Below are 13,670 nucleotides of genomic sequence, written 5' to 3'. Positions count from 1 at the left end.
GCTTCTTGGCCAGTTCCTTTGACCTCATGATTCTCATTTGGTCTGACATGCACTGTGAGCTGTGAGGTCTTATATAAACAGGTGTGTGTCTTTCCAAATCAAGTCCTATCAGTTTAATTAAACACAGCGGGACTCCAATGAAGGAGTAGAACCATCTCAAAGAGGATCACAAGGAAATTGACAGCATGTGACTTAAGTATAAGTGTCTCACCAAAGGGTTTAAATACTTATGACTATATGATATTTCAGTTTTTCTTTTTTATTAAATTTGGAAGAAATTCCACATTTCTGTTTTTTTTCAGTCAAGATGGGGTGCAGAGTGTACATTAGTGTGAAAAAAATTAACTTTTTTGAATTTACTAAATGGCTGCAATGAAACAAAAAGTGAAAAATTTAAAGGGGTCTGAATACTTTCCGTACCCACTGTATTTACACTGCTCAAAAAAATAAAGGGAACACTAAAATCCCACATCATAGATATCACTGAATGAACTATTCCAGTTGTAAATCTTTATTCATTACATAGTGGAATGTGTTGTGAACAATAAAACCTAAAAATGATAAATGTAAATCACAACTAATATCCCATGGAGGTCTGGAGTTGGAATAATGCTCAAAATCAAAGTTGAAAATGAAGTTACAGGCTGATCCAACTTCAGTGAAAATGCCTCAAGACAAGGAAATGATGCTCAGTACTGTGTGAGGCCTCCACGTGCCTGTATGATCTCGCTACAATGCCTGGGCATGCTCCTGATGAGGCGGCGGATGGTCTCCTGAGAGATCTCCTCCCAGACCTGGACTAAAGCATTCACCAACTCCTGTACAGTCTGTGGTGCAACGTGACATTGGTGGATGGTGAGAGACATGATGTCCCAGATGTGTTCAATCAGATTCAGGTCTGGGGAACGGGCGGGCCAGTCCATAGCTTCAATGCCTTCATCTTGCAGGAACTGCTGACACACTCCAGCCACATGAGGTCTGGTATTGTCCTGCATTAGGAGGAACCCAGGGCCAACCGCACCAGCATAAGGTCTCACAAAATCTCATCTCAGTACCCAATGGCAGTCAGGCTACCTCTGGCGAGCACATGGAGGGCTGTGTGGCCCTCCAAAGAAATGCCACCCCACACCATTACTGACCCACTGCCAAACCGTTCATGCTGAAGGATGTTGCAGGCAGCAGATCGCTCTCTACGGCATCTCCAGACTCTGTCACATCTGTCACATGTGCTCAGTGTGAACCTGCTTTCATCTGTGAAGAGCACAGGGCACCAGTGGTGAATTTGCGAATCCTGGTGTTCTGTAGCGAATGCCAAGCATCCTGTACGGTGCTGGGCTGTGAGCACAACCCCCATCTGTGGACATTGGGCACTTAGACCATCCTCATGGAGTCGGTTTCTAACCATTTGTGCAGACACATGCACCTTTGTGGCCTGCTGGAGGTCAGTTTGCATGGCTCTGGCAGAGCTCCTCCTGTTCCTCCTTGCACAAAGGCTGAGGTAGCGGTCCTACTGCTGGGTTGTTGCCCTCCTACGACCCCCTCCATGTCTCCTGGTGTACTGGCCTGTCTCCTGGTAGCACCTCCAGCCTTTAAACACTACACTGACAGACACAGCAATCCTTTTTGCCACAGCTCACATTGATGTGCCATCCTGGATGAGCTGCACTACCTGAGCCACTTGTGTGGGTTGTAGAATCCGTCCCATGCTACCACAAGTGTGAAAGCACAACCAACATTCAAAAGTGACCAAAACATCAGCCAGAAAGCATTGGTACTGAGATGTGGTCTGTCGTCCCCACCTGCAAAACCACTCCTTTATTGAGTGTGTCTTGATAATCGCCAATAATTTGCATCTGTTGTCTATTCCATCTGCACAACAGCATGTGAAATTGATTGTCAAACAGTGTTGCTTCCTAAGTGGACAGTTTGATTTTGCAGAAGTTTGATTTACTTGGAGTTATGTTCTGTTGGTTAAGTGTTCCCTTTATTTTTTTGAACAGTGTATATATATATATAGTTCAGACCAAAAGTTTGGACACACCTTCTCATTTAAAGATTTCTCTGTATTTTCATGACTATGAAAATAGTACATTCACACTGAAGGCATCAAAACTATGAATTAACACATGTAGAATTATAAACTTAACAAAAAAGTGCGAAACGACTGAAGTTATGTCTTATATTATAGGTTCTTCAAAGTAGCCACCTTTTGCTTTGATGACTGCTTTGCACACTCTTGGCATTCTCTTGATGAGCTCCAAGAGGTAGTCACCGGGAATGGTCTTCCAACAATCTTGAAGAAGTTCCCAGAGATGCTTAGCACTTGTTGGCCCTTTTGCCTTCACTCTGTGGTCCAGCTCACCCCAAACCATCTCGATTGGGTTCAGGTCTGGTGACTGTGGAGGCCAGGTCATCTGGCGTAGCACCCCATCACTCTCCTTCTTTGTCAAATAGCCCTTACACAGCCTGGAGGTGTGTTTGGGGTCATTGTCCTGTTGAAAAATAAATGATGGTCCAACTAAACGCAAACCGGATGGAATAGCATGCCGCTGCAAGATGCTGTGGTAGCCATGCTGGTTCAGAATGCCTTCAATTTTGAATAAATCTCCAAAAGTGTCACCAGCAAAGCACCCCCACACCATCACACCTCCTCCTCCATGCTTCACGGTGGGAACCAGGCATGTAGAGAGTATCCGTTCACCTTTTCTGCATCGCACAAAGACACAGTGGTTGGAACCAAAGTTCTCAAATTTGGACTCATCAGACCAAAGCACAGATTTCCACTGGTCCAATGTCCATTCCTTGTGTTCTTTAGCCCAAACAAGTCTCTTCTGCTTGTTGCCTGTCCTTAGCAGTGGTTTCCTAGCAGCTATTTTACCATGAAGGCCTGCTCCTCTTAACAGTTGTTGTAGAGATGTGTCTGCTGCTAGAACTCTGTGTGGCATTGAACTGGTCTCTAATCTGAGCTGCTGTTAACCTGCAATTTCTGAGGCTGGTGACTAGTTTAAACTTATCCTCAGAAGCAGAGGTGAATGTTGTTCTTCCTTTCCTGGGGCGGTCCTCATGTGAGCCAGTTTCTTTGTAGCGCTTGATGGTTTTTGCCACTGCACTTGGGGACACTTTCAAAGTTTTCCCAATTTTTCGGACTGATTTACCTTCATTTCTTAAAGTAATGATGGCCACTCGTTTTTCTTTACTTAGCTGCTTTTTTCTTGCCATAATACAAATTCTAACAGTATATTCAGTAGGGCTATCAGCTGTGTATCCACCAGACTTCTACACTACACAACTGATAGTCCCAACCCCATTTACAAGGCAAGAAATCCCACTTATTAAACCTGACAGGGCACACCTGTGAAGTGAAAACCATTCCCGGTGACTACCTCTAGAAGCTCATCAAGAGAATGCCAAGAGTGTGCAAAGCAGTCATCAAAGCAAAAGGTGGCTACTTTGAAGAACCTAGAATATAAGACATAATTTCAGTTGTTTCACACTTTTTTGTTAAGTATATAATTCCACATGTGTTAATTCACAGTTTTGATGCCTTCAGTGTGAATGTACAATTTTCATAGCCATGAAAATACAGAAAAATCTTTAAATGAGGTGTGTCCAAACTTTTGGTCTGTACTGTATATATATATGTACTGCAGATTTATGAAAGGTCTGTACACAGATCTGCCTTTTTTTACTACAGTCTAAGCAATCAAAGGATGCTGACTAGGGTTGAGCGACTTTTAGTTTTTTAGGGTCGAGTCGGGTTTCACGAAACCCGACTTTCTCAAAAGTCGGGTCGAGTGAAATCGGCCGATCCTATTGAAAAGTCGGGGATCGGCCGAAACTCGAAACCCAATGAAAGTCTATGGGTTTTTTTTTTTTTTTATATTTCCCTCAGGGCGATATAGCAGAAAAGCCGGAAATTCAATCACCGGCTTTTCATTTCTCCTGCCAAAACCCGACATGATATGAGACATGGTTTACATACAGTAAACCATGTCATATCTCCATTTTTTTTGCATATTCCACACTACTAATGTTAGTAGTGTGTATATGCAAAATTTCGGCGCTCTAGCTCTTAAATTTAAGGGTTAAATCGCGGAAAAATTGGCGTGGGCTCCCGCATAATTTTCTCCGTCAGAGTAGTAAAGCCAGTGACTGAGGGCAGATATTAATAGCCTGGAGAGAGTCCATGGTTATTCGCCCCCCCTGGCTAAAAACATCTGCCCCCAGCCACCCCAGAAAAGGCACATCTGGAAGATGCGCCTATTCTGGCACTTGGCCACTCTCTTCCCATTCCCGTGTAGCGGTGGGATATGGGGTAATGAAGGGTTAATGTCACCTTGCTATTGTAAGGTGACATTAAGCCAGATTAATAATGGAGAGGCGTCAATTATGACACCTATCCATTATTAATCCAATAGTATGAAAGAGTTAAAAAAAACACAAACACATTATTAAAAATTATTTTAATGAAATAAACACACCGTTTGTTTTAATATTTTATTGTACGCTCAATCCACTGGCTGAAGACCTGCGTTCTGTAACAAATAAAAAATAATAAACCAACAATATACATACCTTCCGTAGATCTGTAACGTCCCACGTTGTAAATCCATCTGAAGGGGTTAAAATATTTTACAGCCAGGAGCTCTGCTAATGCAGCGCTGCTCGTGGCTGTAAACCCCAGCGAATGAAGGTAATGTAGGTCAATGACCTGTAGTTACTTTCATTTGCGGTGATGCGCCCCCTGCTGGATGTCCCTGGAGCGTGGGAAAAGTTCCCAGGCTCGAGGTCATATGAGGACATCCAGCAGGGGGCGCATCACCGCGAATGAAGGTAACTATAGGTCATTGACCTACATTACCTTCATTCGCTGGGGTTTACAGCCACGAGCGCAGCTGCATTAGCAGAGCTCCTGGCTGTTCTATTCTAGACAACTACTGTGAGAAATGTAATGAGACCCTGCTCTGATCTCTTTGCAGAGCAATTATACGTTGAGCACAGAAGATATAAGTATGATTACTAACACATCTCCTTAGAGCCAGTCAGGGGGAGGAACAGTTCATGAGAGCTGCCAGTGTTATGAGAGGAGGCGAGCCGATTGAAGGGTTTGCAATGTGACACAGCTAAACTCAGCTGCACTTTCTAATTATGCAGGAGGTTAGACCAAGAGATCAAGGCTGTATCATTATATATTCCACACTGAGAAGCTCAAGCTATGCTGAGGGTGTGTTCTTCCTTCCTTCAAGTGTTGCTGCCTGTTTATGATTGGTCAGCATCATACAGGGAGAAGAACTACACGCTGTCAGTGAAAACTATTTAACAATTCCTACTTAACCTTTAAAAAAAAAAAAAAGTTGATTCATTAGGTGCCAAATACTTGCTAATATCTCTGCAATGGAGAGACAAAATAAAAAAATTGTATAAATAAATGGCTCCATACGAAGCCGCCTACTATGGATTGTCAACTCCTTGTCCGGAATACTGATCTCCAAACTACATGTGCACTCATAGCATTCAGCATGACTCCTGAATCTGGAAGGGATCCCCCTTGGACATGATAAGGCTAAGTTCACACAAATGTATATATAAAATCGCCCATTTTTCATTCAGGCAACCCCTGCATGTGTTGCAGCTGTTGCACAGTTGCTCATCACTACCCACTATGATTTTTTTTCCACGCAGTTTTGGTCCCCATGAAACGTCTGTCATCTGATCTTCCCTACTGTGTAACATTGGTCCGAGCGCTGTCAGTTTTTTTCACAGCACTCAGAACGAAAATACAGGTGTGAACCTAGCCTTAGAGAAACATACCCTAGGACAGAGGTCAGCAACCTTCAGCAATCCAGCTGTTGTGAAACTACAGCTCTTAGCATTCTCTTACAACTATCAACATTGTCTGGGCATGTTGGGAGTTGTAGTTTCACAACACTTGGAGTTCTGTAGGTTGCTAATCACTGCCCTAGTATGACATTCCTTATAAGTAAGGATCTGTCCACAATTTGTTTTTGTAAACTCCTGGTGCACCATGGCCATGAGGTCAATTGGGAGGCAATAAGAGAAGGTACAGCCAACGATGTACAAGCAGGTCCATGCTATAATTTCCTAATAGTTTTTACGGCTCATTCAGACGTCCGATTTTCATGTACGAGTGCTATCAGAGTTTTTCATGGATGGCGCTCGTACTTGTGATAGTCTAACGGCCCATTCAAATATCTATTTTTTTTTCGCGGGCAGAGAGGTCTCCAGAAACTCGCGGAGACATGTCCGATTTGGATCCGAGGATAGGATCAAAATCGGAAATGCAAGTCAATGAGTGTGAAAAAAATCGGACTGGACCGAATAAAGTCCGAGCGCGGTGTGATTTTCACGGACTGTCAGAATAGAGAAGGTGGAAATTTTTTTTATTTTTTATTTCTCCACACACGAGAAAAACAGATGACACTCAGATCACGCTCTGATCAGAATAATCGGTCCGTTTTTCTTGTGTGTGGAGAAATTGGAGGCGTGAATGAGCTCTTACGATATTATCGGCCCATTATTATTATTTTCTTGGCAATGGTTTTCCTAAACAAGCCCCTCCGTGGTAATGTTTAGCCCAAAAGCATCGGTACTGTTATCTGGCTCACATCTATATCTTTCGGATTTCAGAAAGATGAGGGTTAAAATTCAGTCTATTTTATGTCCACATGAAATGGCGGCTGAATGACACCACTAAATGACTTTCCGTTCAGAGGGGGCTGATGCCTTAAGGTGAATCTTATGTTGCAGCCATAAAGGTTTGGAGCAGTCAGGCCTGAAGGGTGTCCGCTAAATCACCAAGAAGGTCCTGTTGAGTCTGAGTAGCCAAGAGGTTTATCACTCCTTTCAGATGGTGACGATAAATCCTTTACTTTGTGTTTACTGAGCTACCAAGTCATCAGCTTCCCGCTGTCATTGTATAACTTGTGTTTTATTATTACTGTCTCGCACACCATTTACCTGCAGCACCGGGAAAACGGGGGATATTGTATTTTGGGGATATCAACTTAAAACTCTACACTATATTTTCTTCCAGTACATGTGTAGGAAAGTCATTGTGATATATGGTAACTCTGCCCCCATGCTACCTGGTGATTCCCACCATATAATGTTCATTCATTGGTTGTGCCACTTGAGACGACTTGATTCCCCCTTCTTCCATTGCACTTCACAGTTCCTTTTTACATAGGTTACCCAAAAAATATGATCACATAGTACACTAATATTCAGAACCATAGCAATCTAGCAATCAGCAATAAGTGTGAAATTTCCCTACAGCACTCCCGCAGGAAAAATTGAGTATTACACGGAGACCATTAAAATGAGAAGCCTGCCTGTGTAATGCATGGGTGTGCCAGGCTCTCCAGACTGAGAGACCTTTTTCTTAGATGCTTTCTAGTTTCTACACTGTCTCTTTTCTCAGAACAGATTAAATGCATCTCCCAATGCTCTAATGAACTAGCACAACCGTATTTACCAGAGGTGAGTGAATCGATTAGCCGGACCCCGATTTAGCGACCACGTCAATATTTCTTGGCCACCAGACAGAAGTCCTCTTAACCGCTTCATACCAACTTCTGATTTGTAAGCCCAGTGAGATGTCAATGTGGAGGTGTGATGGATGCATAACATTGCATCAGGCCTACTAATCAGAAGATGAGCCAAAGATTTCCGGCAGGTAAGTGGCAGATAGCAGCGCTCCCATTTGGTAGCCATGGAGTACTGACGTCGCTACTATACTGTGTGCAGAATTATTAGGCAAGTTGTATTTTAGAGGATTATTTTTATTATTGATCAACAACTATGTTCTCAATCAACCCAAAAGACTCATAAATATCAAAGTTTAATATTTTTGGAAGTTGGAGTGTTTTTTTTTAGATTTGGCTATCTTAGGAGGATATCTGTTTGTGCAGGTAACTATTACTGTGCAGAATTATTAGGCAACTTAATAAAAACCAAATATATTCCCATCTCACTTGATTATTGTCACCAGGTAAACCAATGTAACTGCACAAAATTTAGAAATAAACATTTCTGACATCTAAAACAAACCCCCCCAAAATTAGTGACCAATATAGCCACCTTTCTTTATGATGACACTCAGCAGCCTTCCATCCATAGATTCTGTCAGTTGCTTGATCTGTTTACGATGAACATTGCGTGCAGCAGCCACCACAGCCTCCCAGACACTGTTCCGAGAGGTGGACTGTTTTCCCCCCCTGTAGATCTCACATTTTATGAGGGACCACAGGTTCTCTATGGGGTTCAGATCAGGTGAACAAGGGGGCCATGTCATTATTTTTTCTCCTTTGAGACCTTTACTGGCCAGCCACGCTGTGGAGTAGTTGGAGTAGTTGGAGGTATGTGATGGAGCATTGTCCTGCATGAAAATCATGTTTTTCTTGAATGATACCGACTTCTTCCTGTACCACTGCTTGAAGAAGTTGTCTTCCAGAAACTGGCAGTAGGTCTGGGAGTTGAGCTTCACTCCATCCTCAACCCACAAGTTTATCTTCGATGAAACCAGCCCACACCAGTACCCCACCTCCACCTTGCCGGCGTCTGAGTCGGAGTGGAGCTCTCTGCCCTTTACTGATCCAGCCTCTGGCCCATCCATCTGGCCCATCAAGAGTCACTCTCATTTCATCAGTCCATAAAACCTTTGAAAAGTCAGTCTTAAGATATTTCCTGGCCCAGTCTTGACATTCCATCTTATGTTTCTTGTTCAAAGGTGGTCGTTTTTCAGCCTTCCTTACCTTGGCCATGTCCCTAAGTATCGCACACCTTGTGCTTTTTGTTACTCCAGTAAAGTTGCAGCTCTGAAATATGGCAAAACTGGTGGCAAATGGTATCTTGACAGCTTCACGCTTGATTTTCATGGGCAGTTATTTTGCGCCTTTTTTGCCCAACACGCTTCTTGCGACAATGTTGGCTATTTGCCATGAAACACTTGATTGTTCGGTGATCACGCTTCAAAAGTTTGTCAATTTCTAGACTGCTGCATCCCTCTGCAAGACATCTCACAATTTTGGACTTTTCAGAGCCCATCACATCTCTCTTCTGACCCAATTTGCCAAAGGAAGGAAGTTGCCTAATAATTACGCACACCTTATATAGGGTGTTGATGTCATTAGACAACACCCCTCCTCATTACAGAGATGCACATCACCTCATTTACTTAATTGGTAGTTGGCTCTCAAGCCTGAACAGCTTGGAGTAGGACAACATGTATAAAAAGTATCATGTGATGAAAATACAACTTGCCTATTAACTCTGCACACATTATAGAGTAGGGTCCTTTAAATTGATTCGTTCATCTCTTCTATTTACCACTATGACCATGGATAAATACTGTAGTTGAACTTCGAAAAAGTTTAATAGCTTGCTGCATAAAAGGGTTTATTAATAATAATAATTTAATTTCTATAGCGCCAACATATTCTGCAACATTACATTTTAGAGGGGACTTGTTCAGACAATAGACATTACAGCATAACAATAAACAAATACCGTAGATCAACAGATACCAAAAGGAATGATGGCACTGCTCACAAGCTACAATCTATGAGGAAATAGGGGAGACACTAAAGGTGGATGAAAACAATTGCTTAATGTAGGAAATCGGGTGTTCATGTAAAGCTGCATGAACCAGTTATCAGCCAGAATATGTAGCATTACAGACACAGAGGGCTATTAACTGCATAAAGAGTGTGAGAACATGATACAAGGAACCTGGTTATGGTAAAAATTTTGAATGGGCAACACAAGGATAGTTAGATTAATGTGTTGAGGCGGTAGGCCAGTCTGAAGAAATGCGTTTTAGGGCACACTTAAAACTGTGGGGATTGGGGAGTAATCGAATTAACCTGGGTAGTGCATTCCAAAAAATTGGCGCAGCATGTGAGAAGCCTTGGAGACAGGAGTGGGAGGTTCTGATTATTGAGGATGTTAATCTTAGGTCATTAGCAGAACAGAGGGCGTGGGTAGGATGATAGATTGAGACGAGGGAGGAGATGTAGAGTGGTGCTGAGCCGTGGAGAGCTTTGTGGGTGAGGGTAAAAAGTTTATACTGAATTCTGGAGTGGATGGGTAACCAGTAGTGATGAGCGAATATACTCGTTACTCGAGATTTCCCGAGCACGCTCGGGGGTCCTCTGAGTATTTTTTAGTGTTCAGACATTTAGTTTTCATCACCGCAGCTGAATGATTTACATCTCTTAGCCAGCTTGATTATAAATGGGGATTCCCTAGCAACCAAGCAACCCCCACATGTACTTATGCTGGCTAACAGATGTAAATCATTCAGCTGCGGCGATGAAAACTAAATCTCCGAGCACTAAAAAATACTCGGAGGACACCCGAGCGTGCTAGGGAAATCTTGAGTAACGAGTATACTCGCTCATCACTAGTAACCAGTGTAATGACTGGCACAAGGTAGAGGCATCAGTGTAATGGTTGGTGAGGAATATGATCCTGGCTGCAGCATTCAGGACAGATTGGAGAGGGGAGAGTTTGGTAAGAGGGAGGCTGCTTAGTAGAGAGTTACAATAGTCCAGGCGAGAATGGATAAGAGAAACAGTAAGAGTTTTTGCAGAGTCTAATGTAAGAAAGGGTCAAATTTTAGAAATGTTTTTGAGGTGCAGATGGCAAGAGCGAGCCAGTGATCGGATGTGGGGGGTGAATGAAAGTTCTGCATTAGGTGTCCATCATACAAAGCTTATTGATGATGATCTGGCGGGGCAGACGCGACGCAGCGCTTTAAAAGAGAACAAAATGGTTCTGGTGGATACCATCATGAAAGAGATTAAACCCACCTCGAATAAAATAAATGGATGATATCTGCAGCGCCCCAGAGATCTGGTCATTGCAGTATGACACTCTGCCACTAAGGGGAGTGATGGTACGTCTGATGGCACTGAAGGAATTCTACTGACCAGGTATCACCAGCACACATTACACTTCACACTCCGGCCACTAGGGGGAGCCAAAGGCTTTATTTATTGGGCCACTCCTCACACTGGTAAGACTAGGGGTTGGATAGGAAGTTAGTCAGAAGCTGATTGGGTTGGATTCAGGCAACATCCCGTGGCAGGGGGTGTTGCAGGGAGAAGACAAAGGGGGGTCCCTGTCAGGCATGAGAACCTGGCAGGCACCTAGCGACCAGAATAGAACGTTACGGAACCGCGCCTGCATACCCCGTGGCGGTATCCTAAGAAAGAGACACAAAGCGAAGGATATTGTGGAACAGTGAGAAACGAGATCAAGCACAAAGGAGAGCCAGTAGGAGTCGTGCCGCGAGACCGATGCAACATCCTACTGAGGCGCGTAGCCGGTGGCCGGAACACCGAGGGAGTAACTGACTCTACGCTTTACTTCAAACTTCGCAGGACAGTTAATTATAGGTTGGCTGTCTCACCTAAACACCTACGAATACATAGGGGGCAACAGTGGAGAGGGGCGTCTCTAGGGTCCCGAAAGAACTCCAGGCCTTCCCGTCATACGGGTGCGTCCTAGCCATAACATACCTGGGGGACGTTGAACTAGAAACATCTGGAACACATTAGAAAGAACGAACGAATGAGAACAGAAGTTGTGAGGACTATTCCTAATGCTCAGCAGGGTAGCACTACAACACACAGGCGCTATTGGTAGGCAACGATTTCCACCTGCAAAGGGAATTCTGGAAGTGCCCATCGGACCGGCCGGTCTCAGATAGCCCTGTTAAACGTGCTCTGGATTGCGGATCCTGAAGTCTTCAGTAAAGAGGTAAAGAGACTGCAACCCTGTGTCCTTGTTATTGACTGCACCTCACACCATCACCATCCACCTTACTGGGAAGCCCTGGGGACACACTTCACCTGTGGGAAGGTATACCATCCAGCTGCCATTCCATCACCCCAGCGGACCCCATGGCAGCGTTGGTCACCCTGGCTGAACACCACAGGTGGCGTCACGAATCCCTAATAGACTCTATTCCCTTGATTGGACGCCCCTTAGCAGGGTCGCGGACCGGGTCTAGCCACCGTGACAGCCTCAGAACCGAACCAGAGAGGCCCGGTACAGAGAACGCGTGGCCCTGTGTCTGGGGGCGCTCCATATCCAAAGCTTGAAAAAATTGCTGTAGAAAAAGACATGGACCACACATACAAAAATCATACATTGACCTAAACCGCTAAGCAAAAATGTACAAAACTGAACATGACGTTCTTAGTTTAAAGGCGACTTCAGGGTTTTTTTTATTTTTATTTAGCTCTGGAGTGGTGCAACTAATCTAAGTTCCCTGACTCTAGTATTATACGTACTAGATGCAGTTGTCAGCTCTTCCCTTAGCCACTTTAGTCCCGCGCCGCCATCTTGCGGCCACATCTTCTGACATTAACGGCCACAAGCTCTCAATGCAAGTCTATGAGAGCCTCGTTCTGGCTCTCATACTCACATTGAGCGATCCGGCAGGTCACAAACTGCTGGAGATTGACAAAAGTGACCCCAGAACAGCTGAAGATGGTGGCTGGTAAGTACGGACAGCGGTAAAAACCCCCCCAAAAATAACGTTGGAGTGGTAATTTAACAATCTGATTAGACTGTATGACACCCACTACCATGTCATGGTTGTAAAGGGAATGGTGGAACCACTGTGCTGTGGTCCGAGGAGAGCCGGAAGGGGTATGACTAGCTGAGCACCTGACTCTTCACTACAGTCCATGATGTTGAGGTTAGACTTGGCTCCAGATGAACACCAGATGCTACTCCGGGACGGAACACGGATGCATGGCAGCTAATTACCAAAGGACTGGTAGCAGGAACGGATACAAACGATTCTGGATGGTATACAGATACACTGGCAGGTCTGGACAGGACTGGCTAATATACAGATGAGCATGGGAAGGTGCAATCTGGACCAGCTGATATACAGATGAGGACTGGCAGGTGCGGACTGGACAGGCTGAAACTGAGACAAGCAAGTACGGACAGACAGGTGCAGAACAGATAGACTGGTGGTTCCTTAAGACCTGACAACTAGAAAGCATGTTAAGGGTTAACTAACCACTTTTGCTCAGGAACCTCCAAGCTGGAGAAGGTGCCTTAAATACTAGGTGTCCCCCAGCTATTGGCTGGGGACCCCTTGTGATGGCACTCGCAGCCCCTTTAAGAAAAAGGAAATGCGCGCTCTAAGCACAGTGCTCGGGGATCGGGATCTGCGCACCATGTGCACACCCCGGGTGACAGCCGATATGGAGGAAGGAGCAAGTGCATGAAGAGGGCCATAGTGGTGAATAAGTCATCATCCCTGCTGGGGAAGAGGGGCAGCATGCAGGAACACCAGCGCTACAATGGTGAACCTCTCAGTGGGTCTGTAGTCTATAAGTTGTGGTGTTATGTGCCGACCACCATCAAAGTGACAGCACCCCAGTGCCCCACATCACCAATGCTGTCATGACTCTTGATCACATCACCTGAGTCAGTGTCCCACAGCGGCTATGCTAGACAGCAAATATGTGTCACAATACCTGACAAAGTGACCCACAGCACCCATGCTGCAAGGCAAAGCTGTCATGGCTCCGGGTCACACCATCGCAGAGACACGGTGGGGCAGCAGGCCCCTCACCTTGGACCTACGCTGTCACCTCGTAGGTCAACCTTTTAGGCTAGGG

Source organism: Ranitomeya imitator, chromosome 6 (assembly GCF_032444005.1).
Source record: "Ranitomeya imitator isolate aRanImi1 chromosome 6, aRanImi1.pri, whole genome shotgun sequence".
Taxonomy (NCBI): Eukaryota; Metazoa; Chordata; class Amphibia; order Anura; family Dendrobatidae; genus Ranitomeya; species Ranitomeya imitator.
Note: the sequence above shows the minus strand (reverse complement) of the source record.